The sequence below is a fragment of the Scyliorhinus canicula genome, chromosome 1 (genome assembly GCF_902713615.1).
Source record: "Scyliorhinus canicula chromosome 1, sScyCan1.1, whole genome shotgun sequence".
NCBI lineage: Eukaryota > Metazoa > Chordata > Chondrichthyes > Carcharhiniformes > Scyliorhinidae > Scyliorhinus > Scyliorhinus canicula.
This window is the reverse complement of record NC_052146.1, coordinates 150,988,387-151,012,450: the sequence shown is the minus strand read 5'-3', so window position 1 is coordinate 151,012,450 and position 24,064 is coordinate 150,988,387.

Sequence of the window (24,064 nt, the reverse complement as noted above, 5' to 3'; positions counted from 1 at the left end):
ATATTTACACCTTTTTATTTACACAGAAACCTTTCAGTCTAGCAGAGGCAGGAGATATCAAGAGGCATATTTTTGGAGAGATTAATATTTTATATTATTAGTGTTTAGCATTTCTAAAATGAAAGGAAGATATATCTTCAATTTTTTTAACTTTGGTTTGTCATGAGGCTGTTAATTCCATTAAAAGGATACTTTACCGTATAAAGTGAGTTTGAGGTCGCAGAAGGTGAAATAATGATTTTTTTAAACTTTGGTTTGTCATGAGGGTATTAATTCCATTAAAGAAACTATAATAGATAGAATGCACGATCACTCGCCAACGAGTATGACTGTCCACCTAAGGTACTCTGTAATACTGGTCATGGGTTCTGTAGGTCCTTGCCTGGCTGTTGAGCCTGATCCTAGAGCTGCATCTTCAATCACTCACTTTGCAGGAGTTTCCAGAAGGTGGCATCAGTCTTTGGATACTAAGTATTCCTTTCTCGTGCTTCTTCTCCGGACCTCCTCTTGCCAAATAATTGTGACCCTTCAATCAGGAGGTTCCTCCTAGATGGTTTCTTCTGAGCAAAGGTCTCCCAGGCATTGACGTCTATGTTGCCTTTCTTGAGGTAAGCCGCAAGGTGTCGTTGAAGAGCTTCCTTTATCCTCCTCTTGTTCGGAATCCTTCCTTGAGCTGGGTGAAGAAGATTTGCTTTAGCAGTCGGGATCTGACATCCTAAGCATATGGGCGGCTGAGCGGAGTTGAGTTCGGATGATCATGGTCTCGATACTGCTGCTGTGGATGCCTTCAAAGACACTAATGTTGGCTGCCTGTTCTCCCAGTTGATTCAGAGCTAAAGTACATTTGGATTTTGCAATGTATTTTAAACTGAGTAATTTACGATTCTCCCTGATGTATTGTTCATCCTTAGAAACCTCAGTGATTACTTCAAATGGTTTAACAAAACTTAATGCCTTAGTTGATATAGGCAAGCCATTGTAAGCTGATGTGAATTATCTCTCTGACAGATATTGCAGCAAATCAATCACCCACCTCTAAGTGTGTACTGCCAAAAGGGCATCCCAAAATGATGTCTGAGGAGATGTGTGCCAGGACACTGCGTGACAGCAAATGTTGCTTTTGTACGTTTAGTTTGTCGATTAACAATTGTCACAAACCTCTCCTTCTGCCCCTTCCCTCCCTCCCCTTCCTCCCTCTTTCGTCTCTCCCCTTCGCCCTTCTTGCCCCTTTACAAATAGATATTTCAGTGAGAAAATATATTTTATTGCAAGACATTTGTGAAACATGAGGTTATTTTATGTATTTTACAGCTGATAAAGTTAAACATTAAGTTAAACGTTAACTGGTTTCAAAGATTTGTATTTATAAAATTATATTTGTTAATAAATGTTTAACATTAAACTTCACAAGCTTCTGCAAATGTTTTACTGAACCATCAGAACACACTATTTAATTGAGATAATTATAAATGAATAAGATAATTGAAGTAAACAAGGCAGAAACATATTTAACACGGTGGCTCACTAGTTAGCATGGCGCCTCGCAACACCAGGAACCCGTGTTCAATTTGGACCTTGGGTGAATGTGTGGTGTTTGTACATTCTCTCCATGTCTGCATGTGTTCCCTAGAATGATGGAATAGAACTATAGAATTCCTACAGTACAGAAGGAGGACATTCAGCCCATCAGGTCTGCACCGACCCTCTTAAAGAGTACCCTACCTGGGTCCACTGCCCCACTCGATCCTCGGAACCTAACCAAACCTATCCCTGGACACTAAGGGGCAATTTAGCATAGTCAATCCTCCAGACCTGCACATCTTTGGGCCGAAACCAGAGCACCGGGAGGAAAACCCACGCAGACATGGGGAGTTCGTACAAAGTCCACACCGACAGTCGCCGAAGGCTAGAATTAAAGCTGGATACCTAACGTTGTGAGGCAGCAGTGCTAACTACTGTGCAACCATGCCACCACTGTTTCCTCTGGGTGCTTTGTGTCCTCCCACAGTCCAATGATGGGCAAGTTAGGTGGATTAGCCTTGTTAAATTGCCCCTTGGTTGCAACGGTTAGATGGGGTTATGGGGATAGGGCAGGGGTGTTGGACCTGGTGCTCTTTGGGAATGTAAGTGCAGAATGGCTTTCTTCTGCACTGCAGTGATTCTATAAACACTAATTTTTAAAAAATCAGATATTACACTGACAATGACAGCCAAAAACCCTGGGGCACTTTTGACATTTTATGACCATATTCTAATTTAAAACATACAAACATTTTTAAGCACGGCAGACGTAAAATTATACAATAATTTGGTATTATTTAATGCAGATTTAATGTTTCACAGATGCAAAACAAATAACCAAACCTATGTTCACTTATAAATAATCACTTTTGACTTCCGGTGGTGGCAATGAGCAGTTAAGCCGCACATTCTGGCGGCTCCCGCGGAGAACGGACTTTGGGGCTCTTTTCAGGGCCCCCAAAGGAGCTGTAGCGGCAAATCCCAACGGGGGAAGAGGGCAGTAGTCGACCCCAATGGTCCCATGGTCCGGACCAGGAGTGGGGCAGAGAAAAAGCCGAAGAAAGCACCTCTGAAAAAACGGGGGCAGGAAGATAAAATGGCGGCCGGCGGAGGCCTCGAGGAGCTGAGGAAGTGGGTCCAGGAGCAGCAGGCGACTCTGCTGCGCTGCTTCCAGGAGCTGAGGTTGGAGCTGCTGGAGTCCCTGAAGGTAACTAACAGGGAACTGATGGAGACCCAGACAGCCCAGGGGGCTGCGATCCGGGAGCTGCAGCAGCAGGCCTCCGAAAGGGAGGATGAGGTCGTGGCCGTGGCGGGGAAGGTGGAGATGCACGAGGCGCTCCATAAAAGATGGCAGGAGCGGTTCGAGGAGCTGGATAACCGGTCGAGGAGGAAGAATTTGCAGATCCTGGGCCTCACGGAGGGGCTGGAGGGGTCGGACCTAGCGGCCTATGTGGTGATTATGTTAAACTCGCTGATGGGGGCTGGGTCCTTCCAGGGGCCCCTGGAGTTGGAGGGGGCCCACAGAATTCTGGCTAGGAGGCCCAAGCCGAACGAGCCGCCGCGGGCGGTGTGGGTGAGGTTTCATCGGTTCGTGGATCGTGAGTGTGTGCTCCGGTGGGCCAAGAAGGAGCGGAGCAGCAAGTGGGAGAACACGGAGGTGCGGATCTTCCAGGACTGGAGTGCGGAGGTGGCGAGGCGGAGGGCCGGGTTTAACCGGACGAAGGCGGTGCTCCACAGACGGAGTGTGGCGGTGCTCCACAGACGGAGTGTGAAGTTCGGCATGTTGCAGCCGGCGCGTCTGTGGGTCACCTATAAGTATCGGCACCATTATTTTGAGTCCCTGGAGGAGGCGTGGGCCTTTGTGCAAGCCGAGAAATTGGACTCAAACTGAGGGTCTAGGATGGGGGATGTTGTATAATACTGTATTTGCATTTGCTTGGTTTAGTGTAAGAAGTGGGTTGGCCTTAGGGTGGGTGGGGTGATGTCGTACTGTTTTTTCTACATGGGTTTTTAAGCAGGGATCGGGTGGACGGGTTCGGGCAGAGGGGTAAATGGGGAGTTCGGGGAGCTGGTGGGGGGGGGACTGACAATGGGAATGGCCCTGAAGGAGGCGGGGCCCGGCAGGGCGAAAGCACGGGCTTTCTGCGGGTTTCCCGCGCTGTGAGATGGTGGGGGCGGGGCTGGGGCTGAGAAGCGCGGGTCGTTGCTGGCTGTTTTCTTTTCCCACGCAAGAGCGGGGGGAGGGGGGACCCGTTGGTGGGCACAATGGAGGAGGGGCAGTCCCACGTGGGGAGGAGCCGAAGGTAGGGCGGGAGTCGCCGGGGTCAGCAGAAGTTAGCTGGCTCACGGGAGTGCTGTGGAGGGAGGGGCGAGGCTAGGAGGGGTCCTAGCCTGGGGGGGGGGGGGGGGGGAGAGGGGGGGGTACCGGGTTGCTGCTGAAACGGTCAGGAAGGAGCTGGAGGACGCAGGGGGTGCTGGAGGGGGGGAGTTGCCGCCGTGGGAAACTGGCAGAGCGGGGGACGCTGGCCGGGGGTGAACAAGGGATGGGGTATGGCTAATCGGCAGGGGAGGGGGGCAGGGAGCCCTCGGATCCGGCTGATGACCTGGAATGTGAGGGGGCTGAATGGGCCGGTCAAAAGGGCCCGGGTATTTGCGCACCTGAAGGGACTGAAGGCGGATGTGGCCATGCTCCAGGAGACACACCTGAGAGTGGTGGACCAGGTTCGGCTGAGGAAGGGATGGGTGGGCCAAGTATTCCACTCAGGGCTGGATGAGAAGAGGAAGGGGGTGGCGATCCTGGTGGGGAAGAAGGTGTCGTTTGAGGCGTTAAATGTGGTGGCTGACAGTGGCAGGAGATATGTGATGGTGAGTGGCAAGCTGCAAGGGGAGCGGGTGGTGTTGGTGAATGTTTATGCCCCAAATTGGGACGATGCGGGGTTTATGCGGCGTATGTTGGGCCGCATTCTGGACCTGGAGGTGGGGGGCCTGGTAATGGGGGGGGGACTTCAACACAGTGCTGGATCCCCCATTGGATCGATCCAAGTCCCGGACGGGTAGGAGGGGCTTCATGGACCAGATGGGGGGGGTGGACCCCTGAAGGTTTGCGAGGCCAAGGGCCAGGGAATACTCGTTTTTCTCCCACATACATAAGGCCTACTCGAGGATTGATTTTTTTTGTCCTGAGCAGTGGGTTGGTGTCAAGGGTGGAGGATGTGGAATACTCTGCCATAGCCATTTCAGATCATGCCCCGCACTGGATGGACCTTGGGCTGGGGGAAGAGAGGAACCAATGTCCGCTCTGGCGCATGGAGGTGGGGCTGCTGGCAGATGAGGAGGTGGCCGAGAGGGTTCGGGGGTGTATCGAGAGGTACCTTGAGGCCAATGATAACGGAGAGGTTCGAGTGGGGACGGTCTGGGAGGCATTGAAGGCGGTGATGAGGGGGGAATTGATCTCCATTCGAACCCATAGGGAGAGGGGGGAGCAGAGGGAGAAGGAGAGACTGATAGGGGAGATGGTGCAGGTGGATAGGAGATATGCGGAGGCCCCAGAGGAGGGATTGCTGGGGGAGAGGCGTAGCCTTCAGGCCAGATTTGACCTATTGACTACCAGAAAGGCGGAAGCTCAGTGGAGGAAAGCACAGGGGGTGGTGTATGAATACGGGGAGAAGGCGAGCAGGATGCTGGCACATCAGCTCCGAAAGCGTGACGCGGCCAGGGAGATTGGGGGAGTGACGGATAAGGCTGGGAAGGTGGTGCGGAGGGGAGTAGATGTTAATGGGTTCTTCAGAGACTTCTATGGGGAACTGTAACGGTCGGAGCCCCCGGTGGAGGGGGGTGGAATGGGGCGCTTCTTGGACAAGCTGCGATTCCCGAGGGTGGAGGAGGAGCAGGTGGAGGCACTAGGGGAGCCAATCGAGCTGGAGGAGGTGGTCAAAGGGATAGATCAAAGGGATAGGGAGCATGCAGTCGGGGAAGGCGCCGGGGCCAGACGGGTTTCCGGCGGAATTTTATAAAAGGTATTTGGACCTGTTGGGCCCCCTGTTGGTCCGGACCTTTAACGAGGCTTTGCCCCTAACTATGTCACGGGCGCTGATTTCCTTGATCCTGAAGCGGGACAAGGACCCTCTGCAGTGCGGATCATATAGGCCGATTTCGCTGCTGAACGCCGACGCTAAGCTGCTGGCAAAGATCCTGGCCACTAGAATAGAGGATTGCGTGCCCGGGGTCATTCATGAGGACCAGACGGGGTTTGTGAAGGGAAGGCAGCTGAATACAAACATACGAAGGCTCCTCAACGTTATTATGATGCCGGCTGTGGAAGGGGAGGCGGATATAGTGGTGGCAATAGATGCGGAGAAGGCCTTCGATAGGGTTGAGTGGGAGTATTTGTGGGAGGTGTTGGAGAGGTTTGGGTTTGGGGAGGGGTTTATCCGGTGGGTGAGGCTGCTCTACGAGGTCCCGATGGCGATGGCAGCCACAAATAGGAGGAGGTCGGAGTACTTTCGGCTGTACCGGGGGACGAGACAGGGGTGCCCCCTGTCCCCCTTGCTCTTCGCGTTGGCAATTGAGCCCCTGGCCATGGCATTGAGGGAGTCAGGGAACTGGAGGGGCCTGGTGCGGGGTGGGGAGGAGCATCGAGTGTCGCTGTACGCGGACGACCTGTTGCTGTGTGTGACGGACCCGGTGGGGGGGATGCCGGAGGTGATGAGGATTCTTAGTGAATTCGGGGGTTTCTTGGGGTATAAGTTGAACTTGGGCAAGAGTGAGGTGTTTGTGGTACATCCGGGGGATCAAGGGGAGGGGATTGGTAGGCTCCCATTGAAGCAGGCAGGGAAGAGCTTCAGGTACCTAGGGGTTCAGGTGGCGGGGAGCTGGGTGGCCCTGCACAAGCTCAACCTCACAAGGTTGGTGGAGCAGATGGAGGAGGAGTTTAAGAGGTGGGATATGTTACCGCTGTCACTGGCGGGGAGGCTGCAGTCCGTTAAGATGATGGGGCTCCCGAGGTTTTTGTTCCTGTTCCAGTGCCTTCCCATCCTTATCCCGAAGGCCTTTTTTAGGAGGGTCAACAGGAGTATCACGGGATTTGTGTGGGCGCATGGGACTCCGAGGGTTAGAAGAGTGTTCCTGGAACGAGGCAGGGATAGGGGGGGCTGGCGTTGCCCAACCTCTGTGGGTACTATTGGGCTGCCAATGCAGCGATGGTGCATCAGTGGGTAATGGACGAGGAGGGGGCAGCATGGAAGAGGATGGAGGCGGCGTCTTGTGTGGGCATGAGCTTGGAGGCGCTAGTAACGGTGCCGTTGCCGCTCCCTCCAACGAGGTATACCACGAGCCTGGTGGTGGCGGCTACCCTCAAAATGTGGGGGCAATGGAGACGGCACAGGGGAGAAATGGGGGGCTCGATGGAGGCCCCGATACGGGGGAACCATCGGTTTGTCCCAGGGAGCATTGATGGTGAATTTCTGGGCTGGCACAGGGCAGGGGTTAGGAGGTTGAGGGCCCTGTTTGTGGAGGGGAGGTTCACGAGCTTGGGGTAGTTAGAGGGGAAGTTTGGGCTCCCCCCGGGGAACACGTTTCGGTACATGCAGGTTAGGGCGTTTGCCAGGCGGCAGATGGAGGGGTTCCCCTTGTTGCCCCCACGTGGGGTACGGGACAGGGTGCTCTCGGGGGTGTGGGTTGGAGGAGGGAGGATTTCGGACATATACCGGGTAATGCAGGAGGTAGACGAGGCCTCGGTGGAGGAACTGAAGGATAAATGGGAAGAGGAGCTGGGCGAGGAGATTGAGGAGGGGACGTGGGCGGATGCCCTGGAGAGAGTGAATTCCTCCTCTTCCTGTGCGAGGCTTAGCCTCATACAGTTCAAGGTGCTGCATAGCGCCCACATGACTGGGTCGAGGATGAGTAGGTTTTTCGGGGGCGAGGACATGTGTGCTAGGTGCTCGGGGAGCCCAGCGAACCACGCCCATATGTTTTGGGTGTACCCAGCGTTGGGGGAGTTTTGGAAGGGGGTAGCAAGGACGGTGTCGAGGGTGGTGGGATCCAGGGTCGAGCCAGACTGGGGACTCACAATTCTTGGGGTTGCAGTGGAGCCCGGAGTGCAGGAGGCGATAGAGGCCGGTGTTCTGGCCTTTGCGTCCCTAGTAGCCCGGCGGAGGATCTTGCTCCAAGGGAAGGAAGCGAGGCCCCCAAGCGTGGAGGCCTGGATCAATGATATGGCGGGGTTCATTAAATTGGAGAGGGTGAAGTTTGCCCTGAGAGGATCAGTACAAGGGTTTTTCAGGCGGTGGCAGCCTTTCTTGGACTTCCTAGCGGAACGGTAGGGAAATAGGCCGACAGCAGCAGAAACCCGGGGGGGGGGGGGGGGAGGGAGGGAGGGGGGGTTTGGATTGGGGGGAGGGAGAACTGTGTACATGGGTCTGTGGGATGTGGCGGGTGCTATCTCTTTCCCTTTTGTTGTTTGGGTGATCTTTTGGTTTTTTTTCTTTTTCCTTTTGTTTGAAGTTGCTCTTGAAGTTGGGTGGGTATTCTTCTTGGGGTGTTACTGCGGTTGTTTGTTAATAGAGTTAAGATGTTTATATTTTGTTAAAATTTCAATAAAAATTATATATATTTTTTAAAAATAATAATAATCACTTTTAATCCTAAAAATACAGTAAAAAATACTTTAAAACAATTAACAACAATAGTAATGGCCATTTTTAAGAAAGACCATAAAAACCTACTAAACTACATCTACATACCTTTAAAACACCTGTGAAAAAAGATGAGCTGTTATTTTCTATAACGCCCTCAATGGGCGTTCCCAAGCTGGCCACATCATAAGGGGGTAGGGCTGCACTCCTCCCGCCACACTTTGGAGCCTGAACAGACCAGGACTCTGGAGGCCTCAGGCTGCTGAAGGGAATGGAAGGTTTGTCTCTCTTTTAATATCAATGGCCCATGACTTCCCGTCACTAGCCATTGCCTCATCCAAAAAATAGTGCCTCTGATAGTGCAGGACTCCTTCGGCACTATGCCGGAGTGTCAAACTTGATTTTTATTTTCTATGCCCCACCCCTGGCGTAGGACTAGAGCAATGTGATATAAAGCAAGAATGCTACCAGCTCAGTGTGATGAATATAAGAAATTGTCATATTTTATAGTTAGTACTTTTGCAGTAATATTATTAACACCTAGGTTAAAATGTTTACAGACATGGGCTGGATTCTTCGATTTTGAAGCATGTTTCTAGTATTACATCCAAAATGTCAGCGCCACCCCCGCACTGATGCTCCACCCGGTGGGGGGCTAGCAGCCATGCCACTTAAAACCCCTGGGCTTTCCCTCAGATACAGACGGAGAATTGCTGGGTCCGTGGCAACGCATGAGCATGGTGGCAACCTGCAGCAGTCGTACCGTACAACATGGACCTGGCGTGCCAGATAGTGCGTCCCCCTGTAACCCCTTTACCACCCCGGGCCAGCCCCCACCGAAGCCCCCCTGGCCAGCGGAGCAGCTCACTCCCAACTGTGGCGGTGCTGGTCACAGTCAGCAGCCGCCACACGTGGTTGACAAAATCTCAAACCACAAGTGATCCATGCCATTGAGAAGTTGGCCCATCGGGTGCGGAGCATCGGGGGCGGAGCTTTGGGGAAAGGCCTTTAAGTAACGTACTGAGGCCGTCCCAACGGCATGCAGTGTACTCACCGACAATAGCTTCACAGCTCCAGGGTCCCAGGTTCGATTCCCGGCTGGGTCACTGTCTGTGCGGAGTCTGCACGTCCTCCCCGTGTGTGCATGGGTTTCCTCCGGGTGCTCCGGTTTCCTCCCACAGTCCAAAGATGTGCGGGTTAGGTGGATTGGTCAGGCTAAATTGCCCTTATTGTCCTAAAAGATAAGGTTAATGGGGGTTGTTGGGTTACTGGGATAGGTATACGTGGGCTTGAGTAGGATGATCATTGCTCGGCACAACATCGAGGGCCTGTTCTGTGCTGTACTGTTCTAATTCTAATTCTAATACTGTTTTGGAGGGGGCATCCGAAAACAGGCACCGCGCCCGATTTCGGCGTCAAAAGGGATTCTCCGGCCAATCACCGAATGCAATTTAGTCGGCGGCAATTGGAGAATCCCACCCTATTTCTGCTGGAGGGGTGATTAAAAGTGAGGTAATCAGTGACGTTTGCAAGGTAAGCGTTTTGTCAGTAGATACTAAAAGCCAGTTTACCTTTTTGCAGATAGATAGCTAATATAATTCTGTAACAGTTTGAGCCTGGGTAAACAAATCAAGAGACCTCTTGCAACAAGAGACAAAATAATGCTGTGTGCTCTAAGTGCAAATGGTGTGGCTAATGGGAGGGACCAGGTATGTCTGGACAAATGAGTAGCTTCCAGGGTTCTGAGCTGTGAAAGAGGTTTCCACCTTGCTCCTAAAAAAGGTTTCTCTCGCCAAGTTTCTGCACCAAGATAAGCAAGTAAAACCTGGTTGTTAACTTTATACTTAGGTGGCATTTGAACTATATGGGTTGCTTAAGTAGATTGTAGAGGCAGGTTTCAGGGAGTAAGTTAAGATGTTTTACCTGTTAACCTTAAAGCTATATCATGTGCTTCACTCTGTCAAATTGAAGTTTTTAAAAAATATGACATTTGTCTATAAAAGTTTGTGGACAGCACAGTGGCTTAGTGGTTAGCACAATTGCTTCACAGCTCCAGGGTCCCAGGTTTGATTCCCGGCTGGGTCACTGTCTGTGCTGAGTCTGCTTGTCCTCCCCGCGTGTGCGTGGGTTTCCTCCGGGTGCTCCGGTTTCCTCCCGCACTCCAAAGATGTGCAGGTTGGATGGATTGGCCACGGTAAATTGCCCTTAGTGTCCAAAATTGCCCTTAGTGTTGGTTGAGTGGGGTTACTGGGTTATGGGGATAGGGTGGTGTGGGGTTGGGTGGGGTGCTCTTTCCAGGAGCCGGTGCAGACTCGATGAGCCGAATAGCCTCCTTCTGCACTGTAAATTCTATGGGCGCAATTCTCCGCCCCCCACGCCGGGTGGGAGAATAGCGGGAGGGCCTTCCGACATTTTTCACGCCCTCCCGCTATTCTCCCCCCCCCCCCCCGCACGCCCGACCCACGCCACGAATCGCCGCTCGCCTTAAAAAATGACGAGCTGCGATTCTCCGAGGCCGATAGGCCGAGCGGCCGGGCCTTCACGCCCGTTTCAACACGGCAGCAAACACACGGACGCACTCTTTTCCCTCCGCCGCCCCGCAAGATCAAGCCGCCACATCTTGCAGGGCGGCTGAGGGAAAAGACGCCACCTGCGTATGCACGGGTTGGCGTTGTCCAACCTGCGCATGCGCGGCTGACGTCATCGGCCGCGTCAGCTGGCGTGACGCTTGACATGCGGCCTTGATGACCATCGTCAAAGCCGCGCTGCCGTGACGCATGGGGCTGCGCTCCTAGCCCCGCCCGGGGGGGAGAATCGGCCCCGGAAGTGGGCGTGAAGGCTGCCGTGGGTCACGGCCTGTCCCACGGCAGCCTTTACGATTCTCCGCATTTGCGGAGAATCTCGCCCTATGTCTACTGGTCATTCGTATCACTCCTTTTACCAAATGCAAATAGTTTGGTTCCAATCCGGGATCTTAACCAAAATTGATGTTATGGTCTATAACCATAACACTAAGCTGTGCTTGGCAGACATTAACATATGGAAAAATATAATCCCTAACCTCCTCCTTTATATTTAGTACAGTAAACTTAAATTTAACGGTTATCGTTCCAAACTCCCCAACTCGTGAAAGTAGTTCTTTGCTGTGAACTTGGCAAAATCCCTTACAACTTTGAAAAACTCCAGCAAATCTCTGTCTATTTGAGTGAAGGCTCCTCCATGACTCTGTCTCCCCCCTTAACTAAAGCCTTTTATCTTTGATATCATCTTAGTGAATCATTTCATGTATGCTTCCATGGCCTTGACATCCTTTCTAAAATAGGGCACCCAAACTAACTGTGAGTTTAAGTGTAGCATACCAATGATTGGAACAGAATTTTCTCTTTATTTTTGCACTTTACAATGTTATTTACAAAACCCAAGGCATTCATCTACTTTACAGCTTGATGGACTTGCTCCCACTTTTAATACTTTATTTGCTTGAGTCTTTAATCTCTCTGCTGCTCAACTCTTGTTAACATATTGCTATTTTCTAATAGTCAGGAGAAAGCAATCAAAAACAAAACTGGTGACTGAAAATTGCTGACCTGGCAGATTGGTTGGAACTCGTTTTTCCATTAGAAAAATGAGGAAACAAAGTGGTCTTTTAAAATTAATTAATAGTTAATTAAGTTAATTAATTGAAATTAGAAGCTGCTGATCGAGTGAAATGCTTTGCGTTGCTTCTTGGTCACAAAAGGCTGTTGAATTTTCCATGCCTTCTCTGTTACCTGGTGATGCTGAGGCTGTCTGTCTGGAAGTTATCATTGCACCTTAAGTCAGGGTTATGAGGGCAGCACGGTGGCACAGTGGTTAGCATTGCTGCCTACGGCGCTGAGGACCCGGGTTCGAATCCCGGCTCTGGGTCACTGTCCGTGTGGAGTTTGCACATTCTCCCCGTGTCTGCGTGGGTTTCACCCCCACAACCTAAAGATGTGCAGGATAGGTGGATTGGCCACGCTAAATTGCCCCTTAATTGGAAAAAATAATTGGGTACCCTAAATTTATTTTAAAAAAAAAAAAAAAAAAAAAAAAAAAAAGTCAGGGTTATGCAGGGCAGCACGGTGGCCTAGTGGTTAGCACAGCTGCGTCACGGCGCTGAGGTCCCAGGTTCGATCCCGGCTCAGGGTCACTGTCTGTGTGGAGTTTGCACATTCTCCCCGTGTCTGAGTGGGTTTCGCCCCCACAACCCAGAAATGTGCAGAGTAGGTGGATTGGCCATGCTAAATTGCCCCTTAATTGGAAAGAATAATTGGGTAATCTAAATTTATTTTTAAAAAGTCAGGGTTATGAGTCAGTACATGTGCAATAGCCTCCAGTAATGTTAGTATTCAGTGCTTAGATCTCCAGTGGATAGGGCAAGGGATGTCCTGCAGCCAATTGCTCTGCTGGCATTACAAGACATGGGGCAGGATTCTCCGGGAATTGGCGGGGTGGGCAGAAACGGGAACCACTCCGGCATCGGGCTTCCCCAAAGGTGCGGAATCCTCCTTACCTTCAGGGGCTAGGACGGCGCCGTAGTGGTTTGCGCCCCGCCGGCCAGCATGGAAGGCATTTGGCACTGCGCCAGCTGGAGCGACTCCGCCGGCCGGCTCTGATCTGCGCATGCGCGGGAGCGTCGACGTCATCCCTGCGCATGCGCAGTGGAAGTTCACCTTTGCGCCGGCCATTGCGGAGGGCTACATGGCCGGCGCGTAGGAATAGAGTGCTCCCTCGGCATAGGCCTGCCCACGGATCGATGGGCCCCGACCGCGGGCCAGGCCACCGTGGGGGCACCCCCCGGGGCCAGATCGCCCCGTGCCCTCCCGAGGACCCCAGAGGCTGGCCACGGAGCTGGGTTCCGCCAGTAGGGACCTATTTTGATTTTCACTGCCGCGACCCGGCTAAAACAGGAGGGAACGCGGCCCATCGCAGGCCGGAGAATCACCCGGGGGGAGGCCGTCACGCGGCACGATTCCTGTCCCCGCCAAATCTCCGGTAATTCTCTGACCCAGCGGGGGATTGGAGAATCCCGCCCGTGTTGTCTGATCCTTTCTCTTGATTGTTTACTTGCACTGTCGTATAAGATTAGAAATGCTTTGTGAAAAATATGAAAACAGCTGAAATCTTTGCACTTTTTGCCAAATATAAAGGAGCCACGATAGAGTAACTTGGATTTGACGGTGCACATCATTAATCAAGATCCCACATGTTTCATTCCATGCTGCTTTTAATGTTAAATTAGCTTTTGTTAATTTTCTTCTCACTCAGTTGGACTATTTTATATTTGTACATATATATATATCGACGTGTATATATTCCAATGTAAAATATATGAAAAGCCATTGTGTGAGAGCATGAGAAATGTGAGTTCTGTTGGCATAATAAACCACAATAAAGAGTTAGAACTGTATAAAGATGTTAAGGCAACTGTGGGGGGATTATAAAAATAGGGTTCAGAAATGTAAAATAGTCACTAATATATCCAGTGACAAATTCAAGAGAAATGCCAAAGAGTGATGAGAATGAGGAACTCATAATCACGTGGCGCAGTTGTGGTGAATAACACAGACTCACTTAAGAGAAAGCAAGTTGGTTAAGGTAAGGTAAAGTCGTCATAGTCTCAGGTGACCATAGGTTGAGAAGGTGGGGCCTTCATTAATAGCAAGATAGGGTGAAGAAGAAAGGAATACGGTGCCATAGCGATGTTCAATACCCTTCTAACGTTTGAAAAGAGCTGCCTCCCTCTCACGAACCCCGTCTTATCTTCTCCTACCATCTTCGGGAGGCACTCCTCCAGCCTACCTGCCAGTTCCTTCGTCAATACTTTTGCGTCCACATTCAGAAGTGATATGGGCCTATACGACTCACACACCGTTGGATCCTTATCTTTTTTTAGCAAGTGGGGAATCGATGCCTGCCCCAAAGTTTCTGGCAACACCCCCTTTCCTATTGCCTCTTCAAACATCCTCACCATTAGGGGTTCCAGCGTATCCTTGAATTGTTTATAATATTCCACCGGAAACCCATCCGGCCCTGCCACCTTCCCCGACTCCATCCTCCCAATCGCATCCTTTACTGCCTGCTCCACTATCGCTCCTTCTAATGTAGCCCTGTCCCCCTGCCCTAGTCTCGGGTACTCCAACCCATCTAGAACTTCCTGCATCTCCCTTTCTCCCTCAGGTGGCTCTGACCTGTACAAACTCTCATAAAATTCCTCAAAAACCTTGTTAATCAGATCCGGAGCAACCACCAACTTCCCTGCCCTATCCCACACCTGAACAATTTCCCTTACCACTGCCTCCCTCCAGAGCTGACCTGTTAACATACCTTATCTCCATGCTCATAAACTGCTCCCCTTGCTCCTCTCAGTTGGGGCACTGCCTTCCTGGTAGACAGTCGGTCGAAGCTCGCCTGTAGTTCCTTCCTCTTTTCCAGCATCGCTGGGTCACCATCTTCTGCATAACTCCTATCTACCTCCAACCTCTCATCTATTACCCTCTGCCATTCCAACTTCTCCTTTTTTTCCACCCTGGCCTTAAACAAAATCACCTCACCACAGCCTTTAGAGCCTCCCAGACAACTGCCTTCGACACCTCACCCATACAGTTGAAAGCTACCAACTCCCTTTTCAATTTTCTCACAGAACCCTTGGTCTCCCAAAAGTCCCACATCTAATTTCCACCCCGGCCTCTGCGCTACCCCCTTCTCCAGTACCATATCCACCGATTGCGGAGCATGATCTGACACTGCAATTGCCGAGTATTCCGACATCTTAACCCCAGCCAGCAAAGCCTTCCCCATGGCGAGGCACGAGGTTCTGTCCAAAAGCCATGAAACAGGCGAGTCAGCTGGTTGGGGTCAGTGCGGCTGTGCAGCAAGGGGAGTAGGCGAGTGGCAAATCAACCCACCGAGGTCTGAGGACAGGCCAGCCAGCAACATTGAGGCACGAAGCATTGAATCAAGCCTTACCAACATGAGGAAGTGACAAGTCAGACAGGAGGCTGCCTTAAAAGTCCCGTTTGAGTGGGGTTAGTGAGTGTGAGAACGGGAGTGTTTGAGGGGTGGGGGAGATTGTGAATGGATGGGTGTGGTAAACCACTGATCATACACTACATGTATTACGGTACACTGCCATTGTACTCCAGTCATTACAGTAAATCCCGGCCTGCTGGCTCCACCCAGCAGGCTCTGTATACAAGTGTACACTCTCCTGCACTGCCCCCATTCTTGGGTCCAGCTGCCAGAGGCTTAACATTTAGTACAATAAAGCGTCAATAGTTTACCATTCGTCTCGTCATCATTGATGGTACATCAATGGGGGTGGGGGGGAACTGTGAGGCTGTGGGGGTCTGGGGGAGGAGAGTGTGTGGAGTGTGAGGGGGGTGGTTTGCAGACTTGCAGAATGTGTGAGTGCCGGGTTGCATTTTGGAGGGAGGCAGAGTTGAAATGAAATGAAAATGGCTTATTGTCACGAGTAGGCTTCAATGAAGTTACTGCGAAAAGCCGCGAATCGCCACATTCCGGCACCTGTCCAAGGAGGCTGGTACGGGAATTGGACCGTGCTGCTGGCCTGCTTGGTCTGCTTTTAAAGCCAGTGATTTAGCCCAGTGAGCTAAACCAGCCCCTAGTGAGCTAAACCAGAGTTTGTGAGGGGAGATGGCCAGGAGAAGAGTAGAATGAGTGTTGTTTAAAATCCAATGTCACAGCTTCATACTTCAAAGCTGAATTTCAATTTTTGCAGTGTTTGAATTAATGTGGGATTGATGGTGCAAAAGCCTGCTCTTCAGAAAATGTATTAAAATCAAAATCAGTTTCTTTCGCAGTATGAAGCGACACTATGAATCTGGCTGACATACATCGAGATATTGACCATCTTTATTGTCATTCGAACAAGAGGTAAACCAAGATTTCCAATTCAGCAACTATTCAGATAGGCATGTTTTACAAGTTATAAAGCACTAATTTCTGCATTTTTGTGGTTTGTGTCTTTACATTCTGTGGGGTGAAGGTGGGTGGTCGGGAGGGGCGTGGCATCATGTTGGGGGGGGGGGGGCAGAAATTATGTGAATGCAGAGCCCAACAACTTGTAAATCTGCCTCTCGCTTTCCTAGTTACTTTTTGTACCTGCATGCAGTCATTTGTGATTCATGCATTAGGACACCCAGATCCCTCTGTACCTCAGAGCTCTGCAATCCCTCACCATTTAGATCAGAGTTTTCCAAAGTGCAGGTCGCAACCTGCATGCGGGCCATGGGCGGGTGTCAGGAGGGTCAGTGAGTGATAGGCCGCAGGGTTCCTGCGATGGAACTGATCGCGGGAGAAGCACCCAAAGGACACTACCAGCATTTTTTATGGAGAATGTCGGCCGCTGTCGCCTTTTAAATGAGATGGAAATATGGTTGTGTGCAGTTTTTCAGCCTTAATTTGCAGCAGTGAGCAGATTATGTGACCTGCACATATTCTTGCGTTTGGTGCCAAATCAAGGACGAGAGTTTCTTTAATTTTCTAGCTGCTAGTAAGTAAGGTAAGAGGACTGTGAAGATGAATCATTGTGTTACATGAAAGAGACACAGAGAGGTAGAGTTTTTACTGGTCAGAATCTCACATCTGAATCTGCTGGAAAGAGCTGATCAGGCGAATCCAGGACAGAGCAATACTAGTGTTAGTCTGTACAGAGCTCCAGGGCTTCTGGTTAACAGTCTATAAAGAAGAAACTTAACTCGGCAACATAAAGATGACTTCTTGAGTTATGGTTTTGTCAACTGTTTCAATGCAAATTAGGATGAAAAACCCATGTATGTTCTCCGCAGGGAAGTGCTGGCAATGGAGAGAAGTTTCAGATTTTGAAAGAGAAGTGCTGGTTAAAAATTCCTATGGAGATTGAGCGCCCAGAGTCAGTTATTAACTTACAGCTGACTCCAAATGAAAAGACTAATCTGTTGTATCTGACCTGTGACGTCACATTAAAAAGACACCAAAAGCCCATGAGGCTGTCAGAATTCTGGAGTAGCATTTCCCAGGAGATGTTGCATTGGCCCTTCATGAAGATCTACATGTGTGAGGTTGGATTTTCCATTCTCACAAAGGAAGTCTGCACCTGATATGCACATTGCCCTCACCTCCTGTGACCGTGATTGGAGTAAGATTGTGAGACCAAGCAGGCTCCCTTTCACATTGAGGTAAGTGGACCTGGCATGTGTTACCAAGGTCAGCCAGCATGGCTCATCAAGGTTAGCCGATGGGGGACCCGAAGGTCAATTGGTTGGTAAAAGTAGGTCCCGGGAAATATAAGGGTTGAAAAACACTGGGCGGAATTCTCCGACCCCGCGCCGGGTTGGAGAATCGCCGGCGTGGTGTGCGAATCGACGCCCCGACGCCGGGACATGATTCTCCGCTCAGCACCATAGGGGCCGGCGTGGTCGGCGTGGCGCCGGTCGGGGGCCGGGTAGACCGCAATTCTCCGAGCGGCCGTTAAAAAAAAACACAAGTCCCGCTGGTGCCGTTCTAACCTACTCTTAGCCGGCAGGACCTCGGCTTTGATGGGTCTGGGAGTGACCTGTGGGGGGGAGGGGGGCTCCAACCCCGGGGCGGGGGGGGGGGGGGGCTCCGATGTGGCCTGGCCCATGATCGGGACCCACCGATCGGCGGGCCAGCCTCGCTGTCGCCCGGCCTCCTTTCTTCCACGCCGGCACCTGTGCTCCTGCGCCATGTTGGGTCGGGGCTGGAGCGGACAAGGGAGACACCGCATGCACGAAAATCGCGCCGGTGGGATTGCTGGACCCACTGCTCATGCGCACATATCCGGCGGCCATTCCATGGCCGGTTCAGCAGCTGGAGCAGCGTAAACCGCTCCAGCACCCTGCTGGCCCCCTGTACAGACCAGAATTGATGATCCTGGGGCCGTGTTGATGCCATCGGGAAACGCGACGGTGTTTCCGACGGCGTTAACACTTAGCCTCAGGATCAGAGAATCCCGCCCACTGATTGAGATAATAGGATTATTTTTTATTCTTTCTGCCAAAATGGACAATTGCACATTTTCCCACGTTATACTTCATTTTGCCAGATCTTTGCCCACTCACTTAACTTTTCTATGCATTTTTGTAACCTCTTTATGCCCTTTTCAAAACTTACTTTCCTACCTATCTTTGTGTCATCAACAAATTTGACAACCATTTCATCCCTTCATCCAAGTTATTTATATAAATTGTAAACAGTTGAGGACTGACCACTGAACCCTGTGGCACACTACTCGTTGACACTTTGCCAACCTGAAAAATACTTATTTATGTCTACTCTCTGCTTCCTGTTAGCCAGCCAATCTTCCATGTACACTAATATGTTATCCACTGAAATATGAGCTTTTATTTTTCTCAATTACCTTTGAGGTGGCACCTTATCCAATGCCTTCTGGAAATCTATGTACAGTACATCCACCAGCTCCCCTTTACCCACAGCACATTCTACTTCCTCTAAAAACACCAATAAACAGGATTTCCCTTTCACAAAATTATGTTAACTCGACCTGATTACCTTCAGCTTATCCAAGTCCCCTGCTATAACTTCATTAAAATAGCCTCCAACATTTTCCCAATGACAGATGTTAAGCTAAATGTCCAGTTGTTTCCTGGTTCCTGTATCCCTACCTTTTTGAATGAAGTACATTTGTTATCTTTCAATCTAATGGGACCTTCCCAAATCTAAGGAGTTTTGAATAATTAAAACCAATGCATTAAGTAGCATTAGTTTATGTTTTCCCCTTAATACTTCTGCAATACTTCTGATTTTCTGTATCTTTATACCTCACCAAACTAAATTAGATAATCCCTGGCACCAATGGGTGCTGCCTGTTTGGTAAAACTCTTCCATTTTGATTATCCTTTATAATTCTACTATTATTGTGATGCTTTCATTGTTGAGAATAACCTTAATATGTGAACGTTGTGAGCATTTATCTTTTTAACTAATTAATTTTTAAAAAAATAATCTTTATTGTCACAGGTAGGCTTACATCAACATTGCAATGAAGTTACTGTGAAAAGCGCCTAGCCACCACATTCTGGTGCCTGTTTGGATACACAGAGGGAGAATTCAGAATGGCCAAATTACCTAACAAGCACGTCTTTCAGGACTTGTGAGAGGAAACTGAAGCGCCCGGAGGAAACCCACGCATACACAGGGAGAACGTGCAGACTCCACACAGGCATTTCCCAAGCTGTATGTGGTCAATAAATGCTTTTAACTCTCATTAAGAAGTCTTACAACACCAGGTTAAAGTCCAACAGGTTTGTTTCAAACACGAGCTTTCGGAGCACGGCTCCTTCTTCAGGTGAATGGAAAGGCTTGTTCCAGAAATGTTTATATAGACACAGTCAGAGATGCCCCGGAATGCGAGCACCTGCAGGCAATCAAATCATCAAAGATGCAGAGAGAGAGGTAACTCCAGGTTAAAGAGGTGTGAATTGTCCCAAGCCAGTTCAGTCGGTAGGCCTCTGCAAGTCCAGGCTTGTTGGTGGGGGCCGAATGTAATGCGACATGAATCCCAGATCCCGGTTGAGTCCGCATTCATGCGTGCGGAATTTAGCTATAAGTTTTTGCTCAGCAATTTTGCGTTGTCGCGTCTCCTGAAGGCCTCCTTGTAGAATGCTGACCCGGAGATCAGAGGCTGAATGTCCTTGACTGCTGAAGTGTTCCCCAACTGGAAGGGAACAGTCCTGCCTGTTGATAGTCGCACGATGCCCGTTTATTCGTTGTCGCAGTGTCTGCATGGTCTCGCCAATGTACCACGCTTCGGGACATCCTTTCCTGCAGCGTATGAGGTCATTTAACTCTCATGGTGAAGCTATTTCAGGAACACCCTCATGGGCTCCAGGGGCCACGAGCTGTGGCCAATGGAGATGGATGCCTGTGAGATATGGATGAGGCATCTAATCTCTCTGTCAGGTGCTCGTCAATCGACAGTGAGCAGAGAGGTTGAAACATGCCTTATGCTGATGGACAGGCAATCTGTCAACTCTCAGGGTACTTCAGACAAGCGGAGCAGCTCCTCTGCCCCTCTGCCAGTGACTGCTGTGATGATGCTGCGTTTATTTCCTTTGTTCCCATTTGTTTTCTTTTCTTTTATTATTTTGGTCCATGGACCCATAATCAGAATGTGTCTTCAAGCACATGAGTGCTTACCAGGGCAGCGTGTTCCTAGGTTTCGTATTTTGGAGTGGAGAAAGCAGACCATGGCACTGAGTGAATCTTGGGAATTGGTGTTGGAAGAAGTTGGTTCGATTGGCTAACTGGCAACCGGTGGGTTGGCCAGGGACAGTGTTCTGTCTGACAACCGTCAGTGATTGGTTCCTGCCAGGTGGTATTTTCAGAGAGAACCTGCCAGAAGCTTCCAGGAAGAGCAGCTGTGTTTCTCCCTCTCTCTATTGCCAGTTGGCCTCTGTCTCTGTGAGTCTGCAGTGAAGATCATTACAAGCTGAAGGAAAAGAAAATACCCAACTGAAGGCCTAATCTTGAGAAAGAAACTAACTGGAAGACATCCATCTGCATCAAGAAATCCTTTATCCTTTGTTTTTATCAATATTTTCTTTACCTCTAAACCACTCTTTCACCTGTGTGTTTGTCTCTGTGTGTGTAGAAAGCAGGGTGGGAGGTTGGGAAAAGATATTAGAATGTCAGTTACATTTTTCGGGCAGATTAGTTGTAATACTGTACATAATAAAATTTTTATTGTGTTTAAATTTACAAACCCGGTGACTGGAGTCAATTTAACTCGATCAAATCCACGGGTATTAATCTAAAACCTAATTTCACCTGTATTGCGACTCTGGGACAAGTGGGGCTGGAATTGACCATGCCCTAGCCCAGGGTGTCATAACACCAGCCATGGGGCTGGGTGCTGCTTCCGAGCTGGAGCCACCTCAGGAGCAAAGTCGGTAGGCTGCCTCCAATGTTTCTGGCAGAGGTGGTGCAGGGGAGGGGGCACCAAGATGCAGTACACGCAGGCATAAGTTTGGGGCACATTAAACACAACAGGGATACATCACAGGTGACATTATTTGTGTTCATTACATTGAATTTTCTGTTAGGTTCAGAATATTTCTACGCTATTTTTATGTTTCAAATGACGTCACATGAACACGTTCCTCAATTTGATGGGTCAAGTTGGCCGCATGCTTTGTACTTTGGTCAGATGTTGCACAAGCTCGAAACCTTAGGACTTCATGTGGTGCAGCATTTCTGGGTTTGACTCCAAAGGAATGTTTTATTCCGATTAATATATTATCATTGGATTGAATCCACCTCCATGCCTTGGCTGTCTAGTTGAAGGTTCACTGAATGAATGCTTCAGTCACATCCCTCCCCCCTTGAATGTTCATATCATCCACCTTGAAATCCTCAGCATGTTTAATCCCAGGCTCATCCTCAGATCTGTCATTGGATTCTTCCTCCTCGGCATGTGATCCTGCCTTGCTCTCCTCAGCCTCCACTGGGCCCCCCTCTCTTTTCAGAGTTAGAATTTACATGGTACAGCATGTGATAACTATGAGGGAGACACGCTCTGGAGGATATTGCAATGATCCCCTGATAGGCCAAGGCATCGGAAGCGCATATTGAGCACCCAATGGTCCTTTCCATCACTACTCTTGTGGATACATGACTCCAGATGTATCTTTACTCTGCCTCACTTCTTGGTTGACAGAGTGGGGTCATCAGCCACCTCATCAAGGCAGAGATCGTGTCACCCAGGAGTTAACCATCCAATATTGCAGGAGCCATAAGATTAATACCTGGGTGCCGCAAGATGTATGCATTGCATGAGTTCCCAAGATAATGGGCACAGGCTTGTAGAATCTGTGTCCTGTGGTCACAGACAATCTGCACATTCATCGTTTGGTACCTCATTCTGTTGAGGAAATCCCCCAGCTCTATTGCTGTCACCCTGAGGGCCACATGTGCACAGTCTTTAGCACTCTGGATGCAGGGCATCCAGCCAATGCCACAAACCCTTGTGCTCTCTCAGCGTGGCTGCCTTCACCTGTCTGACAATGGATAAAAGTCCAGGCATGACTGAAGATGGCATTGTTCACTAACGTGATGCAATAATGTGCGGCTGATTGTGTGACATGCACGAACCCTCCACTGATCTCAGAAACGAACTGGAGGCGTGGAAGGTGAAGGGCAATGTGCCGTTTAATGATACTGGCAGGGGTGTCTACCCATGCAGCTGGAAGCAAATTCAAGACGTACAAAAGGTGTATCTGTGAAGCTGCATAGCCTTCCTGGTACTGGGCCTGGGACATTTACAGGTAGTTGGTATACTGCCTGTATACTCTAGTTAGTGGCACCTTTGGCGTCTTCTCTTACCTCGTCCTCCCTGCTGGCCCTGCACCAACTGAGCCTGTGCTTTCTCTTACAGGTTTCTCTCTGGAACTCTGGCTGCGCTAACTTGGCCTCCTCTCCTTCCCCTCTCTTCCTTTTCAAAACAGGTCTGACCAGCAGGGTAGACTCTCCCCATTCTCGCAAATACAGAGGATCAGTGCCTTGCAAATGATGGAACACTGTCCTCCAATCCTCAGAAAAACTTTCCAGTTCCCGAAATGCTTTTAGCCATGCCTCAAATGCTAAAAAATAACTAGGAAACTCAAGCTGAAATCTACACTCACACAGCTACGAACTCTGTCATAGATAAACTGCTACTGCTCCCCAAGCTTTTTATCCCACCCTTGGGTGAGGAAATGCAAAAACCGTAATGAGCACCCACCTGTTTTGCCCATGCGACCAGCTAAAAATAGTACCGGCATGCGTAAAATCCCTGCAAATTGGGCTTTTAAAGTCATTGATTGGCCCTTTAATTATCGGCAGGCACGCATCAGAATCATGCATCCACCCACTGATCACAAAATCGCTCGTGTGTGCAACAACATTGGGAAACGCTCCCGGTCTTCTAAGGAGATTTTGCGCACTTTCAGGTCAGACGCAGGGCAAGCCCAGACCTATGAAATTCTGTCCAACTTGTTTTGTTTTTCATAACGTTGATCACTTTCAAAGTAGGGGCATGGGATCTTTATGCCCACCTGACGGAGCATTGACTTAGTCAGTGCTTTAGCACCTATGGCAGTATAGCACTCCCTTGGTATTGCACTGAGAATTTTGGCCTAGAATCGTATGTTCTAGTAGCTGATGTCAAACCTGAACCTGAATCTTCTGACTCAGAAGCAGGTTTGCTCTCCATTACCAACCTAGCTGTCGATGGATGGGGAAATTAGAGTTGCAACCTAATTTATATGGGAAGGCCTGATTGGTGAGCTGGTATGTTCTAGTCCATCAATTTGACATGCTTCGGATACTATTTTCTAAAAACCTTGACAACTATCTGACTATGAAATGGACTAAAGTTTTCTGGGACTAACATTAAAATAGAGTACCAATTTCTGCACAGAACACCCTGGGTAGAATTTTCCAAGAAGCCTCTCTGGTTCAATGACCCTGTGGCACAGTGATTTATGGTGAGAAGTCATAATTATAATGATGTATTGCACAGGCTTAGAGTCACATGGTACAGTTAACATCTCAATCTTTTTTGTGGGTCAGTGGTAGTTCCCAAGTTTTCACTTCTTGGAGGTTTAAGATGTGGTTATTTTTTTTCTTCTTTTGGGAGATTTGAAAAGTAAAGCACACAGCAGTCAATCATGGATGTGGTCCATTAGGAGGAGTGAACGTGTTCAGCAGAATGCTTTCTGTATGCTTGTACAAAGCCACGTCAAAATATTATTGTACATCTATCTTTGCCATTCGTATGTCAAAACAGAAATGACAAAGAAAACCTACATCACTCTGTCTAGTACAGCCACACAAGTTTCAGCCAATAACCCCAAACTCCTAATCAAATA